Raw genomic sequence first — 18213 nt, forward strand, 5'->3', positions numbered from 1 at the left:
TTCGAACATGAGTCGTAATTGACAAATTATGGAACAAAGATAACAAGAAAACCGAATAAAGAATCCAAGATAGAGAAACCCGGAATAAAGAAATCCATAACAAAGAGATCCAGGATAAAGAAACCCAAGATACGATACTATGCCGGAGAATCGAAAACCAAACTCATAGAGAAAATACAGAATACCCGATAATTCTTCAAAGAAAGAAAGTCCGAAGAAAACATCATTTAACCCCATCAAATCAAATATAACAAGATCAATATATCTTCCCATACATATATATCGATGAAGCATCAAGTAGAAGAAATAGAATCATAATATCATACATATTCTCTCATCAATTCTTATCGATTTAAATGAAATAGAATACCCAATGAAATAGAGCAATATAAATTATAAACCAAATGACTACCAATGCTTTCATCCAACACCTCAAATTAGAAGACATTTCCATATAACAAGAATTTCTTCGAAGATCAATAGCCATAGAAATATTTTTGAGAACGGGTAAATACATAGAACATCTCAAAAGAGATCTAAATCTGTCCGGTCATAATAATCTGTCACACTCGGATAGTTCACATTTCAATTATCATTTCCCCAACTAGTTTTGCCGTCACAAATTTCATATTAAACCATTCACTAAAGAAGGCCAATTCTGAATAAATTTCGATTTACACTTTTCTCAACCTTGCACCTGAGTAATTCGGTTTACCAAGGAGAATTCCTTTTCTAACTGGGACAGTGCATAACTCCAATAATCTTTACGTCAATCCGATACTTTACTGGCTCTGACTTTACTTATTAGCTCATTTTCAATCTCTAATCATACTTATAATTATTCTATCATTGTACTCTTTGGGTTCTCAACCGGAAACTTATTCAATACAAATCTCATGAAATTCCATTATAAGTACCACTTCGTTAAGGGGGAGGGGCTGTAGGACCTCTGACTCGACTTTCTTATACATACACATATGACACAACTTCCATCATCATAGTAACATCATCAAAATCATGTCATTCATTCCTGTTGGCTTACACCAATTTTCCTATTGTCCCATTTAGACAATATACTTATGCATACATTCTATGTTTTCTAGACAGCTTTACTTATCTATTCATTTAATTAAATTAATTCATGCTCATGACATTATATAAGGCCAAACAAACATAGATATTTGCATCACAATCACAACTTTCATTTTGTGCATCATCATGTACATATCATTACAATCATATAATTCAGTCCAACAATTTAATATAGATAAGTTCATTTCATTATAATCCTTTATCTCATAAAAATTATATGTCATTAACATTTATCAACATTCGACGTCCAAATCAAGACAAGGACATTTTCACTCGTATCATAATATTATGACCTTTATTTATACCTCTACTACTTTCTATTTATTCCGTTCATCTTATCAAGTAAGCCACATACACTACATCATATGAGCATTAAGCAAATATGAATATTTATCACATATGTATCATAAACCTTTATTCATATTTTTCTGAACCGAGACTTATCATAATCATAATTTTACTCAAATACCTTCACATAACATTGAAAATGGTTGGCACAGCTCGGTTGGAGAGTACCCTGTCTAAATAAGACGGTACTCATACGCGTCGGAAGACATCACACTATCACAAATCAGTGGCATGTATAGCTAAACTTTTACACATGCTCGGTTAGTCCGAGAACTGACTAAACCTGCTCTGATACCACTAAATGTAACGCCCCGTACCCGAGACCGTTGCTGGAGTCGAACACGAGGTGTTAACGTACTTAATTCATTACTTAAACAGCTCATACAATTCATTTTAAAATTTCCAGACAAGCTGGCTAACTGCATCACAGTCGCTTTAAAAATCATATCTCGAGTTCCGAGACTCGAAATCCAATTCCGTAAATTTTTACTGAAACTAGACTCATATATCTATCTACTAAGTTTTTTATAGAATTTTTGGTCAGGCCAATTAGTACAGTTTATTAGTTAAAGTCTCCCCTGTTTTAGGGTTTGACTACTCTGACCTCTGTGTATTACGAATCAGATATCTCCCTGTACAGAGCTTCAATGACTATGCCGTTTGTCTCTAACAAAACTAGACTCAATAAGAAATCTGTACATATAAATCATGACTTCTGATTATCTATGTAAAATTTATGGTGAATTTCAAAAGTCAGAACAGGGGATCCAGAAATTGCTCTGGCCCTGTTTCACAAAAATTTAAACATCTCATAAAATATAGCTCATATACCTGTTTCACTTCTTCCATATGAAAATAGACTCATCAAGCTTAGATTCCATAACTTATTCATTATTTAATTCCATTTCTACTATTTTTAGTGATTTTTCAAATTCACGTCACTACTGCTGTCTGAATCTATTTTATGGTAAATTTTACCTATTTCATGGTTTCCATGGATTAGCTAGCAATTTGACATACATAACACCAAAAATGATCATGATTAGCCATTCCAATGGCTAATCATTACCAAGCATTTCCATACCACTCAATAAACATATCATAAGACCATATATACAAAATGATTATAATGCTATACATGCCATACTCAAAATATACAAGCCATTATGCCAAGATGGTATACGAATAGTGTGAGCGAGCCTCCGACCGTTCCCGATTTCCGAGCTGGCTTGTCAAAACTACAAGGAATGAAAAGGAGGGAGTAAGCATAAATGCTTAATAAGTTCACATGCAAATAGCAAGTAACATAACCATATAAGCAAACATAAAACATCATTTGCATAATCATCACCAAGACATTCATATCACATTTTCATTTATCATCTTACCATATTGTTGTTATATCGATTTTTCAACCCGAGGGTTAAGTACATACCTTTTCAAAGTACCCATTTCACAACACTTACCAATACGTCCCTTTCATCTTGAGTATTCCTCCATTTCAGTAGAACTTTACCCGTTGAACATATCGGAATATAATTCGGATACATGGAAAGTTTGCACATAAATGCCACATATGTAGCCAACCTACCATGTAACCCGCCCATAAGTGAACTCGGACTCAACTCAACGAGCTCGGGTGTTCGCATCCATAAGTGAACTCGGACTCAACTCAACGAGCTCAGATGCCTAGTTACATCTCTCGAACTCGGACTCAACTCAACGAGTTCGGACATTTGCATCCATAAGTGAACTCGGACTCAACTCAACGAGTTCGGATGCTCAATCATCCTAGTGACATGTCACTTGTATCCTAATCTATTCCTAAGGTTCAAACGGGCTTTTTTTTTTCCTTGATCTCACATATGCCATCTTCCATGGAATATCGAAACCGATACTTCGGTGATAGTTCATACTCATCAAGTAATTCACATAATTACATATTATTCAACAATAACCACAAAGCATAATATTTCATGATAATATAATAATCAGCATCATATCATACAAACAACATTAAATTGCTTAAAATGACAATTATGTTACTACATTTACACATGAACTTACCTCGTATGCGAAAATGGCTACTTTTACCATTTCGTCCACAACTTGGTATTTTCCCCATTTTAGCCCGAATTTCAGTTTTCCTTGCTCTATCATTTAAAATATAGTCTAATTAGGACTCACATTATTCAAATTGACCCAAAATCATATTTTGGAAAAATTACAATTTTGCGCCTAAACTTTTGCATATTTACACTTTTGCCCCAAAGCTCGTAAATTAAACTTCAGCCTATTTTCTTATGTTTTATGACATGCTGATCATTTTTCCCTTCTATGGCAACATCAAATTCTCACTCTAACATGTACTTATGACTATTAGGTATTTTTACCGATTAAGCCCTTTTGCTCGTTTTCACTTAAAACCGAGTAGCACAAGTTGTCTAACATAATTTAAAACCTCATATTCTATCATAAAACACCAAAATACACAAACTTCACCTATGGGTATTTTTCCAAATATAAACCCTAGGTTAAACTATTGCTAGCATAAGCTAAATCGAGCTACCGGACTCTAAAACGTAAAAATCATTAAAACGAGGCTAGAACGGACTTACAATCGAGCTTGGAAGCTTGAAAACCCTAGCCATGGTTTCTCCTTGCTATATTCGGCCATGGGGTTGAAGATGAGCAAAATTGGCTTTAATTTTGTATTTTAATTCTTTTTACCCCTAAATGACCAAAATGCCCTTACTACTAAACTTTCCAAAATTCCATCCATGTCCAATTTTTGTCCATAGACTTAGAAATTGGTAAAATTGCTATTTAAGACCTCCTAATTAATATTTCAAAACAATTTCATACTAGAAACTTCTAGAATACAAGTTTTGCAAATTATTCGATTTAGTCCCTAGTTTCAATTTAAGCACTTTATGCATAAAATTTCTTCACGAAATTTTCACACAATCATGCAATCATACCATATACCTTAAAATAATCATAAAATAATTATTTCTATCTCGAATTTTGTGGTCACGAAACCACTATTCCGACTAGGCCCAAAATCAAGATATTACAACATGCCACTTTAACACTTGCTTCCTTGTGATCCATTTGTCACAAATAATTCCTAAAAGCCCAATTTATCAAAACCCCTTTCTCTTATAGAATTAAATTTAATTAAACTACCGGGTTTTATCCTAAGCTTGGGCCTTCTAGAGGCCCACCAACATGATTAATCCTACACATAACAAACAGAACACAGAATTTTAAATTTTACAACTTTTACAGAATTCCTGAAAATTGAGGCGTTACAACTCTACCCTCCTTAAGGAAATTTCGTCCTTGAAATTTACCTGATCTGAATAGATGAGGGTATTGTTGTTGCATTTCCTCCTCTGGCTCCCAAGTAGCTTATTCTCTGCCATGGTTACGCCAAAGCACTTTCACTAATGGTACCGATTTCCTCCTCAGAACCTTAACGTCTCAATCCAATATTTGTACAGGCTCCTCCTCAAAGGTCAAATCAGTTCGCACCTCAATTTCTGCAACCAGCATGACATGAGTAGGGTCAGAACGATAATGCCTTAACATGGAGACGTGAAAAACATCGTGAATCCTGTCTAGCTCTGGAGGCAATTCCAACTGATAAGCCACTGGACCTACTCGCTTCAAAACCCGATAAGGCCCAATGAACCGCGGACTCAACTTGCCCTTCTTGCCAAACCTTAGTATCTTCTTCCAAGGTGAAACCTTCAAGAAGACCATATCGCCTAATCGAGTATTCAATCTCCTTACGCTTGAGATCGCATACGACTTTTGCCTATCGACGCTTCCTTTAACCGACCTCTAATTAACTCGACCTTATCCTCGATGATCGCCACCAACTCAGTCCAAGAACTTGTCGCTTCCCGATTCAGTCCAACAACTAGGTGTTCGACACCTTCGCCCATCTGATGCTTCATAAGGTGCCATTCGAATACTCGACTGATAACTATTGTTGTATGCAACTCTGCCAAAGGCAAGTAATCCTCCCAACTACCTTAGAAATCAATAACACATCCCCTCAACATGTCTTCCAGAATCTGAATAACTCTTTCGGACTGACCATCAATTTGGGGATGGAAAGCCGTACTAAAATTCAATCGCGTTACCAACGCCTCATGCAACTTTTGCCAAAACCGAGATGTGAATCTAGGATCCCGATCAGAAATAATCAAAACCGAAACTCCATGCAGTCGCACAATCTCCGCCACTACAACTTGGCTAACTTCTAAAGAGAAAAGTCTGTGCGAACAGGTATAAACTGAGCCGACTTGGTCAACCTATCCACAACCACCCATATCGAGTCTTTCTTCGATGGTGACAAGGGTAGTCCACTCACAAAGTCCATGGTTACCCTCTCCCATTTCCAAAGTGGTATTTTTACTGGCTGCAATAATCCAGAAGGTAACTGATGCTCAGCTTTCACTTGCTGGCATGTCAGACATTTCCCCACAAATTCAGTTACCTCTCGCTTAAGTCCAGGCCACCAATACAGTTCTTGCAAGTCATGGTACAACTTATTCCCTCCAAGATGCATGGCACAAAGTCCCCCATGAGCTTCCTTCAAAATTGACTGTCTCAAGTCAGAGTTCTTCGGAACACAAATTCTTCCTCGAAAACACAAAACCCCACCATCATTTATCCCAAACTCAGAAGTTCCCCCTTCCTTAACTTGTTAAAAAACGAGGGACCAAAGACTCATCCTTCAACTACTTCTCTTTAATCTGATCCACCCAGGTTGGCCTTACTTACAATTCAGCCAACAGACTTCCATCGTCAAACAGACTTAGACGAGCAAACATTGTTCTCAGATCAGATACAGCTCTACGACTTAGAGCATCGGCCACCACATTAGCCTTGCCTGGGTGATATTCGATTGAATAATCATAATCCTTAAGCAACTTGATCCATCTCCTTTGCCTAAGGTTCGGTTCATACGAGTCAACAAATACTTGAGACTCTTATGATGCGTGTATATAATACACCTTTCCCCATACAAGTAGTGTCTCCAAATTTTAAGCGCAAAGATCACTCTGCTAACTCCAAATCATAAGTAGGATAGTTCCTTCGTGAGGCTTAAGTTGTCGAGACGCATAAGCAACTACCTTACCCTCTTGCATCAACACACAACCCAAACCTCGTGTGATGCATCACTTTATACGATAAACTCTTTCCCGCACTCGGTTGAATTAACACAGTGCTTGATCGAACTTTCTTCAACCTCTCAAATGCTTCTTGCTGCTTCTCCGTCCATACAAACGGTACTTCTTTCCTTATGAGTTTTGTGAGAGGTGCTACCATCACCGAAAAACCTTCCACAAACCTTCTGTAGTAACCTACCAATCCTAGGAAACTTCGAATTTCTGAAACTGACCTAGGTGGGTTCCATTCCAAAATTGCTTCAATCTTTCGAGGATCCACTCTAATCCCCTCTGCAGAGACCACATGCCCCAAAAAGGTTACCTCCCTCAACCAGAACTCACACTTGCTGAACTTCGCATAAAGTTCCTTCTCCCTTAACACTTGCAACACAGTGCGGAGATGCTCATCATGTTTTGCTTCGGTCTCAGAATATACCAGAATATCGTCAATAAAGACGACCACGAAACGATCCAGAAATGGTTGGAACACATGATTCATCAGATCCATAAACGCTGTAGGAGCATTTGTTAGTCCAAATTGCATAACCAGAAACTCATAATGACCATAACGAGTCCGAATCTTTGTCTTATGAATATCGCCTCCTTGACCCTTAATCGATGATATCCGGATCGAAAATCGATCTTGGAAAATATAAAGCTCCTTTAAGTGGTCGAACAGATCGTCAATCCTTGGCGAGGGTACTTATTCTTAATCGTCGGTTTGTTCAATGGCGATAATCAATCACATGCGCATCGTCCCATCCTTCTTCTTCTGAATAGCACCGCTGCTCCCCATGGAGACACACTTGGCCTAATAAAGTCCCTATCCAACAATTCTTGAATTTGCGCCTTTAACTCCACTAACTCCTTCGGTGCCATCCTATATGGTGTAATGGACACTGGTGCTGTCCCAGGCAATAGGTCGATTCCAAATTCGACTTCCCGATTTGGAGGCAATCCTGGAAGCTCCTCCGGAAAGACATCTTGGAACTCTTTTACAGTTCTAACCTTATCCACTGTCAGTCCCTCTACATCTGTTTGACTTACAAATGCCAAATAGGCCTCACACCCTTTCCGAATCCACTTTTCAGCCCTCAATGCCGATATCACATTAGACAAATAGTCCCTTCGCTCACCTATCACCATAACCTCATCCCCTTCCGTGGTCCTTAGCACCATTCACTTAGCAGCACAGTCCAGAGTCGCCTTATGCTTAACAAGCCAGTCCATTCCCAGAATGATGTCAAATTCTCCAAACGGCAACTCCATTAGATCGCCAGGAAAGATCCTACCTTGAGTTTCTAAGGGTACATCCTTATACAGCTTGTCTACCCTAACCGAGTGACCCAAAGGACTTAACACAGATACCCCACTCACTATCTCCTCAGAATGCACTCCCAAAGACCCAGATATGGCACACGCAACATAAGAATGAGTAGATCCAATATCCACCAAGGCAGTATATGGCATATTAGAAACTAAAAACGTACCAGTTATGACATCAGGTGCGTCGCCCTCCTCTCGACGACGAGTTGCATACACCAACGCTGGCTGCCGAGCCTCAGCATTTTCGGCTCCCCTGCCAGGTGCCCCTCAACCTCGACCATTTCTATTCCCATTTTCGCCCCTACCTTGTCCACGTCCTCTCGGTGGTTGTGGTCCACCTCTCATGGGTTGAACAACCCTCTGTATAGCAACCTGAGCCTGATCAGCTCTCTGTGGACAGTCCTTAACTCTATGCTTCATAGATCCGTATTGAAAACAAGCACCAGAACGTTTCCTACACTCACCCAGGTGTACCTTACCACAATCCCCACAGATTGGCGGTCTAACCACATTCATCGGAACGGCTCGAACTGGCTCCTCCATTCTCGCCCTTTTGGCATTCTTGTTTGCTCCACCTGAAGGTCTAGAATCCCTCCGGAAATGGTTCCGATCTTTCTCACGGTTCTGCCTCTCAGTACACTTTACCTTCTCAGCGATCTTAGCTTTTTCCACTAGAACCGCGAAGTCACGCTCCCTCTGTGGAGCAATCAGCACCTTAAGGTCATCTCTGAGTCCATCTTCAAAGCGAATGCTACGCTCATACTCCGTAGCAACTATCCCCACAGCATACCTACTCAGCCTCAGAAATTCAGCCTCGTACTCAGCGACAGTTTTTCCTCCTTGGACCAGATTCAGGAATTCTTTCCTACGGGCGTCCACATAACTTGCCCCGACGCACTTTCCTTTAAAGGCTGTCTTAAACAGCTCCCAAGTAACCCTATCAACTGGGGTTCCATCCCTCACGGTGAGCCACCACTGATAAGCCTCATCTCGCAGCAACGATACGGCCCCCTTTAGCTTCTGCTCCACAGAACAGTCCAAGTCATCCATAATTCGTTCCGTGACCTCCAACCAATATTCGGCCATATTCGGGGCTACACCAGATACGCCCCTAAAGATCTCTGCTCCATTAGCCTAGAGTCATTCAGAAATCGACCCTTGAATTCCGTTGCCCGAACTTGCCCCGGCAACCCTTTCTAGAACTCGAAGCATTGCCTGCGACAGGGCGTCATCCCCGGCACCATGATCATGAGATTCCACTTTCGTTTCCGAAGGTACCGATGCTTCTGCCGCTGCCATATGTCCTGAAGACGAAGATCCCGCTCGAGCTCTTCCTCGGCCTCGTCCACAGCCTCTACCTCGAGCTACTCGCATACTCATATCGTATAATCTGATTACGAATTTTATGCATTAATTTTAGGATTCCAGTGATTATTACAGATGTTTTATGGTTCAAATAGTAAATCAGAGATGGTTTTCGTAGAATCAACGTCTAACTACAGTTTCAGTCTTTTAGCAAGCTTTTCTAGGGTTTCAGTAGCATCCTATCTAGAGTATTCTAGTAAAGTTTCAGTACAGACAGATAATTCAGAATATATTCAGAAAAATTCAGAATACTTATAGGCTTGGGCTGGAGATTCGGAATGCCACCTTCAGAAGTCCAGATTTAAAAACTGATTATTTTTTCTTTTTTTTGAAAATCTTCGTTTTTGTAAACCCAATCCACAGCCGAGTTGTTCCAACTTTGCTTTGATACCACTAAATGTAACACCCCAAACCCGGCCTAGACGATATGACCGGATCCGGTGCGCCACATTGATGCGTTCAAAACGTTCCGTATTACTTAGTTTGGAAAACTTAGTTGGGGTTGTAAAGATACTTTCTAAAGCGAGTTAAAGTGAATAGAAGCTATGCACCGGTAGGAAACCAGGAAGAAGAGGAGGTGAGTCCGTCGGACTGCTTAAGTACCAAGCTCCCTTCGGTTCCAATCCTAGACATGCACACCACCATTGCCATACCTTAACGACTCGTATAATTTTGAGAAAACCGTCTGGTTGTGTCTATCTTAAGAAAAGGATTAAGTTTGAAAACGTTTGCTTAGCGAAAGTCTTACTTGTAATCGTGTTATTTTGAAATCCCTTGATGTTTTTGAAAACGCGTCCTAAAGCTACTCCATTTTCTTTAGTTATCATAGTTTTTTTCATCATAATAAAATAAAATAATAAAAGTAAAACAAATCCATAAAAAATAATTAAAAGGCCTTATTACACTTAAAACCCAAAACCATAAATAAAATTAAAAGGACGTCCAGTTCACCAGAAAGAAACCAGGTTTGTAGAAACACGTGGCCAGTCCAAATCCCTCACAGCTCCAAGCCCACTATGGTTGAGGATTACCTGCAAGGGTGAAAATAAGGGGTGAGTTTTGGGAAACTCAATGTGTAACCCAACCCAACCATAGCCTAAATTAGTTCAAACCACAGAGACAGAATAAGTTGGCCTCAGCCCAGAACAGATATCAGAATAAAGCCCGTAGGCCCAGAGCAGACTAGAATAGATATATCATGCTTATGCAGAAACCCAACCATATCCAACCACATACACCCCATACCATCCTTTCACCATGTGGGAGACTACTCGACCCACCCAAGCGCTACACGCCACGAAATATGCAGCATGGTCGCGGATCTGAAAATGTGACAGAGTCACGAGATCTGAATATTTTGTGGCGGTGCCACCGAATCAGATATACGTGGCAGGGCCACCAGAATAGATAATTTGTAGCATAGCCACCAGGACGCTTCCTCCATAATATAACCCATGTCCCCATGCAACAAATATTCATTCATGGCATACATCATATAGATTTAATTCATCATGCTTTTTAGACAAAATTAACCCTAGGGGTATAAAGGTCATTTTGCACACATAGGGGTATAATGGTAATTTTGCATACATAGGGGTATTCTAGTAAATCTAACTATTTCTAAGGTTTTCATGCATATCGTAGCCATTACGTTTAGCCAGAAACACTTACCGAGCGTTCTTACCGAATTGGGCCCGTTGGCCCATTAACCCAGTTTTGGCCCATTAAGCCCAAAATATCAAAACGCATGAAATAGCGCGTACCACAGTTTTATCACTTCCGATTACCAGTAATAATTACCATGTCTTACGAGCATTCGCACACTCGCAAGTGCCCAAAATACCGGCTTGTCGGCATTTCGGCTTTTCGGCTTTTGCCGATCTAGCCTATGAAAGGGTGTCAGTTACACACCTGTTTTTGGGATTTCCTCGACGAGATCCACACGAACTGCCTACAATTGAATCACTTAATATTACTCCAAATATCGAAATAAGATTGAGTATATAGTCCCCTACCACATTCGGCCAAACATGCCTAAAATCCTTATTGCTCTTACCTTATTGCCGAAAGATAGTTAACTCCAAAGATCCGATCGTTCCACCTGTCCAAGCCCTTGATCAACCGCCTCTAAATCACGCTATTACCAAAACAAAATAGTTATTACGACCCCTCAGGGTTACAAGTCCAAATCGACAACCTCCCTAACTTTTAGGGATTTCGGCTTTTCCTAAAATATGAAAGAAGACTAAGTTTTGACGAAGACTTACCACTGATTCCTTAGTGACTGATTCCAATGAGTTTCCCACTCGATCCCGATGTAGATCTAAGCCCTTAGATGATAACAAAATTTGATATTTCAGTGACTTCAGTATTCGGCCAAGTCCCTTTTAATGTGGGGTTTTTCGGCTTTTTTGCAACTTGTGTTTAGAAAGGTAAAACGAGAGGGTCTTGCTATGGTCTTGTCGTCAAAACTTGAGGTTTTAGAGGGCTGGTGAATCGACCACGAATGATGAAGGAAGAGATGTGGTTTTGTTATAAGAAATCGGCACAAAAGAATAAGCTTTGGGATTTCGCTTTTTATGATTTTCGCATAAGGCTAAAAATAAAAAGATTAAGGAGGTGATGAAGAGTAAAGAGATAGAAGGGTTCACTATGGAGAAGGAAGAGGAGAAGGTAGATGGAGAAAAGAAATAAAGAAAAGAGGAGAAGAAAAGATGATCGAATTTGGCACAACACACCCCAAATGCCGAAATTCCCACTACTACAATACCTAGCAATTTCCCATGCTAGAGTCCCTTGGCCGCCACCTCTTGCTCCTTGATCAGCTCCTAGATTTCCTCCCTTATCTTTATCCTTATTCAATCCCCTTACCTTCTTAAACTCTTCCTGACAGACTTTTATTTCAGTTCCATTACTTCCCTTTCCTGTACATAAAAATTAATCACTTAATTTGCTATCATTGTGACTTGAACCTGGGTCCTCCCCAAGCTTCCACACGCCACTACATCCTTCCCAGTGGCATCACATGCCACTTTACCACTTGCTTCCTTGTGATCCATTTTTCACAAACAATTCCTAAAAGCCCAATTTATCAGAACCCCTTTCTCTTATAGAATTAAATTTAATTAAACTACCGGGTTTTATCCTAAGCTTGGGCCTTCTAGAGGCCCACCAACATGATTAATCCTACACATAACAAACAAAACACAGAATTTTAAATTTTACAACTCTTACAAAATTCCCGAAAATTGGGGTGTTACATGTTACTTGGTTGACATGAATATTTTGGTGACTAACAAGTTTGATTGAATGTATATGTTTAGGCAATTTAGTCAAATGGATGGAAAACATTATATGTATGCTTAAATTTATTAAACAAGATTGGTAAGTTTAGTTTCTGTTATATGAACTTACTAAGCATGTAATGCTTACTCCATTTATTTTTCCCTTGTTTTATGGTGCTTGGAAGATCGCAAAGGTTAAAGGATCGTAGGAGCATCGTGACACTATCAGCTAGCTATCTTGGGTATATATAGTAAAATAATTTTGGTATAATGGCATGTATAGGACAACTTGGCCAATGGTGGCTTGAAATGTTATTTTGTAACCTAGCCATTGGGATGGCTAGTGATGGTTCATTTTGGGTATGATTTAGTAAAACTATTATGATATATATTTATACACACATGTGTTATGCTAAGTTCATGTGATAAAATGTTGTTAATGCCTAAGTTAAGTTAAGATGAGTTTGTAACCATGTATGCATAAAATTGTATGCCTTGATGAACGATGGAAATTGTCAAATTTGAATGCTTGAAATGGTTGGAATTGGTTGATTGTTTCATGTGTAGGTTTTTGGGTGATTTTGGGTGAGGAATAAAGCTAGGAAATGGCTTTACTTTGTCCACATGGGTAGACACATGGACGTGTGCCTAGGCCGTTATGTGTTCCGGCCGTGTGTCCCCTGCACCTTAATTTTGACAAACACAATTCTCAAAATTGGGCACATGGGTAGAGACACGGGCATGTGTCTTAGCCGTGTGTGTCACACAGCCTAGAAAATTGGTGTGTGTCTTAGCCGTGTGAAACCTGCACCTAATTCAAATGAAATTAATTAACCACACGACCTAGCACACGGGCGTGTGACTTGGCCGTGTGATCTCAATTTGTTCATGAGTTACAAGTTAGAGAGTTACACGAGGTTGGGACACGGGCGTGTGTGACCATAATGCTTGCCCACACGGGCGTGTCCCAAACTACACGAGCGTGTGACCCCTGTTTATAGCAAAAATTTTCTAAGTTTTGTATAATTTCCCTGAGTTGTCGATTTAGTCCCGAACCACTTTCAAAGCATGTTTTGGGCCTCGTTGGCTCGTATTAGGGACCCTATGATTAAATGTGAATGGTTTTAATTTGGACGTAAATTTATAACTGGAACTATATGATTGTTTGTGATGTAAGTCCGGTAATGCCTCGTACCTTGTTCTGGCATTAAATACAGGTAAAGGGTGTTACAAACCTCATTACAATCTGGAAAAATACCTTTAAAACATTTAAAATCTCATAAGTTCTAGATCTAGAAATTTAGGTGTTTAATGGACAAGATTAATTAAAAAATTAAAGAGAAATGAAACCTTTCACAAAGTAGTTGAAAGAAATGGCAATGGCACTTCCTAGGCGATGTTTGGGATCAATCTTGGAGTTAAAAATTTTAGATTTTGGGCTGATTTTATTGAGGAAAAAAGTTAGCAATAGATAAAGAATATACTACAGGAGATGGTGCACAATCTTGATGCAGAAAGAAGATGAAGACGATGGTAAAAGGGGAGGTGTAGGCAACGACAACAATGGGGGAAAAAGGGAAAAGAAAAAAAAAGTAAAGATGAAGAGAGGGAGAGGGAGTTAGGGACGGCTAAGTTAGAAGAAAAGGGATTAAAAGGCTGATTATTTTTATAAAAAATTGTATTTATACCTAGGTTTACTAAGCTTGGATATCAACACATAAAAAAACAAGGGAATTTACAAAAAATTATTTATTTTGTAAGAGTTGAAACTAACTTTCTTGCTTCCATATTTAATAACAAGCCATTGAACCAATTCCTTATTTTTTTGATATATTTATAAATTTTATGGCGCTAAATTTGGGATGTTACACTTTTATAATAATATATAATAGGGAGAGCTCAGTCATGGAATTTTTTTGGAATGACTTCATGACTAAATAATGTTGTAGTTAATAGACGAAGAGTCAAAAATTAATTACAAATTATTTGATCCCTAATTATAGACTTTCAGTTGGCCCCTCCACTAGCTCGGTATAACCTTGATGATTCACATTAAATTGACAAAATGAATAAATGTGTAATGAAGAACTAGAGAAATAAATTGCTTGTATCACTATCCGTAGTGAATGTTTTTTTCACCATGAATCAAAAATGACTCAAAAATAATTTATATTTTTGAATTATTATTTTAAATGAATTTAAATAATTATATGAAATAAGAATTATTTTTATAAACATTACAATTGGTCTATTTTGAAAAAAATTGTGCACCAATAAGTTGTTTTAAATTGATTCTTCCAACATAATATTGTAGTCTTCTCCTCGAATAGAGAATATTTAACCTCCATCTTTTAATCTATTTTAGTTTCCAATTTAAAGAATGTTTTTTCATTAGTAAGATTATAATTAATCTTACATACCTACTCCCATTATAATTAATTAAATAATAATTCGAAAATCTTAAATTAATTCTCAAGTCATTTTTATACTTAGTGAGAAAATAAATACATTTGCGAATGTGGCCCATTTCTCGAACTTCACCATTTTCCTTCATTTTTTTATTTGCTTCTACATGCAATCATTTATGATTTCAACAAGCTAGCAAAAAGACTAATTGAACATATATAATTAGGGATCAAACAATTTATAATTAAGTTCTAGCTTTTCGCCCATTAATTATAAACTTATTTATTCATGAAGTCACTCTACTATAGTATCATGACTAAGCTGTCCCTAATTACATATTATTACGATAGCTATTAATAAGTGCAAGTCTAATGACCTTGTCATAAGTGTGTTACCCTCATAGGATATCCTTAATCTCTTTGGGATAAATCCGTCTCCTAATATTTCCTATTTTCTCTCATGGAAACCATTACATCTTCTTTCATGAACAGTCAATTACTATCAGATAGTAATCAAGTAATTTATCACAAAGACAAATGACCAGTGGTCATGTTTACTTTTCATTTATCATCTAATGTCAATGAGAGGATATATTTATCCATTAGTTGGGCTATGAATTCCATTATTGTAAAATGGTGCTACATACTATCAAAATTGTATACCCAACGCATTAGCTTTCGGTTCCTAATCTATTTGAACTTAGGCCTTTACTACATTAAGTATATGAGTCACACATACATAGTTCATTATCCACTCAGGATTAGGGTATCTCACACTATGAACATCACAAGTGAATAAATAAATAAATAGATCTAGGAACTATTCTACTTGGAACCTGTTTGATGTACTGTCAATCTAGTCAGTCAAATCTATGTCTCTATATTTTAGGAGCCATTAGCTCTAATGCTTAAGACAAAGCGTGTCTCCAATTGGACTTGATAGATGGCATATTAATCTTTCAATCGTTTGCTCAATTATGATTAGAGTAAGAACATGTTTAGATTTATTGATAAACCGTAATTTTACATATTTTTATCCCATGCTTAGCACATTTATGGATGGTTTCTCCTTAGATTTGGTGAACTCAATGCTCTTAATCCTTTAATTTCATGCTTTATACTTAGGTGAGCATAGAAGAGTAAAAAAAGCGCGAAACGGGCAGAAAACAGAGAAAATGGACCCACGTGGGAAATTAACACGGCCTGGACTTCCTCACACGGGCGTATCCATTTGGCAAGATTGAAGCACGACTTACACGGGTAGACTACATGCCCGTGCATATTCAACAGCCTTGACCACGGGGCTGGAGTAATCGCACACGGGCATGCCGAGCCCAAGTGTAGCCCTATTCAGAAAAGGCCACTTTTGAGGGCTCTTAGGCATTCTAAAGCCTATTTAAACATCGGAGGAGGCACTTAGAAAGAAGACACGAAGTAGGAAGCAAGGAATTACTCAAGGGAAGCCGATTGGTCCATCTCAAAAGTCGGATTCATCATCAAGATTGAAGATCTCCTTTCAATTTCCATTCAGGGGTTTTGGGTTTTCTTTATGTTTTGTATTCAATATTCTTCTGAGATGTTTTCTTTTATAATTATGAACTAAACCCCCTAAATACCCAAGGGGAATGAAACCTAAGATAGATCTTGTTATTATTATTTGAATTGTATGATAAATATTTGACTTGTTCTTAATTATGTCTTCTTAATTCTTTTTTTAATATTCCAGGATATTGATTCAGAGTTAATGCTCTTACTCAGAGGAGGAAAAGACCCTGTCTAAGAGTAAATTTGTCGTAATTAAGTGGAGTTGATTGCACGCCTAGAGATAGGGTGATAAGATTTTGCTAGATTAGGGTGAAACCTAATAAGGAGATCCATACATCGAGTTAATGCAACACTAGGATGATAATTAGAAAGAGACTTCAATTAATCAACCTAGGGTTAAACGTTAGTAGTCTCGAGAGAGATAATAATATAACTTAGGGATTTCTACGGATCAAGTCAAATGAATAAATCGTTTGATTTAGAGTCAAATAACAAGTGAAGTCTAGGTGGATTTTTCCTTGGGTATTGTCTTAATCAATCGTGTTTTTCGAAAAGCTTTTTCCCAATTTTCTCTCTGTGCACCCTTAGTTTAGTTGAGTAGTTTAGATAAACAAATCCCTTAATTTTTAGGCTAGATAATAAAAGGAAAGTAATTACTAGTACTCTTTGTTCCTTTGGGTTCGGCAATCCGGTCTTGCTAAAGTTATACTACTGTTCGATAGGTACACTTGCCTTCATCGTGATAATAGTCAGTTTCAAGAAAGATTAATTATAAATTTTTAAAACCTATCTCGAATATCACGTACCAAGTTTTTGTCACCATTGCCGGGGAACTAGGATATTAGGAACACTCCATTTTTATTACTTTAGCCATTCTACTTTATTTGCAATTTAAATTTTTATTTTCTTCTCTAATTTTTTTTTATTCATTCCTGGCAGGTTTTTTATAGTGCATGACTAGAAGAAACCCGTCGGGACCATTACTGTTTGATAGTGAGATCGATCGCACAGTTCGCAAAAACCGAAGAGAAATAAGGCGAAGCTTACGATACACAGAGGAAGAGCAAGAGGACGATACTTCAACCACAACCGAGGAGATGGCTGAAAACCAAGAAAATCCGCTACCTCCTGCAATTACTGCTAATCAGAATCCTGCTCCACGTACTCTGTATGATGATGCCATTCGCCTTCTGTTGTTTCCCTTTTCGTTGAGGAATAAGGCTAAACAATGGTTGAACTTGTTACCACGAGAGTCAATCACTACTTGGGAACAAATGACCGAAAAGTTTTTATTAAAATATTTTCCACCGGCTAAAATAGCAAAATTACATAATGATATCTCCTCTTTTGTGCAGATGGATTTAGAAGCACTCTATGATGCATGGGAAAGATACAATGATCTGTTGAGAAGGTGCCCTCACCATGGGTTACCACTCTAGCTACAGGTTCAAATGTTTCACAATGGCCTGAATCGTTCGACTCAACAGATGATCGACGCAACCGCTGGCGGAACTATCAATAATAAGAAACCTGAGGATGCTTACGAATTTATAGAAGAGATGTCACTGAATAATTATTAGTGACAAGTCATGAGGATAAAGCCAACGAAAATAGCTGGCATTTTTAACGTCGACTTGGTCACCATGATCTTTAATCATATAT

General features: G+C 38.2%; 1 non-coding gene across 1 annotated transcript; it reads right to left on the reverse strand.

The window, feature by feature from the left end:
* Positions 1-17874: 17874 nt before the first annotated feature.
* On the reverse strand, positions 17875-17980 carry LOC128294305 (small nucleolar RNA R71). Its single transcript, XR_008284618.1, has one exon. It is a non-coding gene; the product is annotated as a small nucleolar RNA R71 (small nucleolar RNA).
* Positions 17981-18213: the final 233 nt, after the last annotated feature.

This window comes from Gossypium arboreum, chromosome 6, assembly GCF_025698485.1.
Source record: "Gossypium arboreum isolate Shixiya-1 chromosome 6, ASM2569848v2, whole genome shotgun sequence".
Classification (NCBI taxonomy): Eukaryota; Viridiplantae; Streptophyta; class Magnoliopsida; order Malvales; family Malvaceae; genus Gossypium; species Gossypium arboreum.